Here is a 1,753-nt window from a genome sequence, read left to right as displayed (position 1 = left end):
GCCCTCCCTGGGCCGCGCAGGCCGGCGTGGAGGAGGCGGCCGCGGGGGTGACGTGGCAGCCCCGGAGTGGCTGGGCGCGGCGGCGGGATGACGGGCGGACAATGTCCGTCGGCGGGATAAGATGTCCGGCGGCGGCGAAGAGAGTTAGGGGTAGGTTTGCACCGCGAATTTTTGGAGGGGAAGGTGTATAAATAGGCATAGGGAAGCTAGGAGAGTCCAAATGAGGTGCGGTTTTCGGCCACGCGATCGTGATCGAACGCTCTAGATGATGGAGCAAGTTTCGGTGTGTTTTGGGCCAAATTGGAGGGGTGTTGGGCTGCAACACACACGAGGCCTTTTCGGTCCCTCGGTTAACCGTGGGAGTATCAAACGAAGTCCAAATGGTACGAAACTTGACAGGCGGTCTACCGGTAGTAAACCAAGGCCGCTTGGCAAGTCTCGGTCCAATCCGGAAATGTTTAATCCCCACACACGAAAGAAAGCTAGAAATGACCACCGGAGGAGAACGAAGCGCCGGAATGCAAAACGGACAACGGGGAAAATGTTCGAATGCATGAGACAAACACGTATGCAAATGCAATGCACATGATGACATGATATGAGATGCATGACAATGATAACAACACACGGAGACAAAGATCCGAACCCGAGAAAATAAATTAACTTAACGCCGGAAATGGCAAGAGTTGGAGTACAAATTGGGAAAGTTACATCCGGGGTGTTACAACACTCCTCCACTACGAAAGGATCTCGTCCCGAGATTTAGGACTGAAAGAACGCCGGGTACTCAGAACGGAGGTGATCCTCACGTTCCTAGGTAGCTTCACGGTCGGAATGGTGTGACCACTTGACTTTGAGAAATTTGATTGACTTATTGAGAGTCTTGCGTTCAGTCTCTTCAAGAATAGCAACTGGGTGGTCACGATAAGAAAGATCTTCTTGGAGCTCAATGTCCTCGAAGTTGACGGTGCGGTCAGGAGTCTTGAAGCACTTTCGGAGCTGAGAGACATGGAACACATCATGAACATTTGCAAAGTTTTAAGGAAGCTCGAGTTGATAGGCGAGGTCGCCTCTCTTGCTGACAATCTTGAAAGGTCCGACGTATCTGGGGGCAAGCTTCCCTTTGATACCGAAGTGACGAGTACCTTTCATAGGAGAGACGCGGAGGTAAACATGATCTCCGATCTCGAAAGCCAAATCACGGTGCTTACTATCATAGTAGCTCTTCTGGCGGGATTGGGCTGCTTTGAGGTTATCTCGAATGACTTTGCACATTTCCTCTGCCTCTGTGATTAAGTCATTTCTCAAAAGCTGACGTTCACCGGTTTCAGACCAGTTAAGAGGGGTACGACACTTCCTGCCATACAGAATTTCAAATGGGGCCTTGCCCGAACTTGCTTGAAAACTGTTGTTGTAGGAGAATTCAGCATAAGGAAGACAATCCTCCCACTTCATGCCGAAGGAGATCACACAAGCCCTGAGCATATCTTCAACAATCTGGTTGACACGCTCGACTTGACCGCTAGTTTGAGGATGGAAAGCTGTGCTAAAGCGGATGTTGGTGCCCATGGCCTTTTGAAAAGAATCCCAAAACTTTGAGGTAAAGATGCTGCCACGGTCTGAAGAGATCACTTGTGGAATACCATGCAGAGAGACAATACGAGAGGTATAGAGTTCCGCCAATTGAGCTGCAGTGATCGACTCTTTGATAGGCAGAAAGTGAGCCACTTTGGTGAGTTTGTCGATGACAACG

Source organism: Triticum aestivum, chromosome 1A, assembly GCF_018294505.1.
Source record: "Triticum aestivum cultivar Chinese Spring chromosome 1A, IWGSC CS RefSeq v2.1, whole genome shotgun sequence".
In the NCBI taxonomy this organism is placed as follows: Eukaryota; Viridiplantae; Streptophyta; class Magnoliopsida; order Poales; family Poaceae; genus Triticum; species Triticum aestivum.
Note: the sequence above shows the minus strand (reverse complement) of the source record.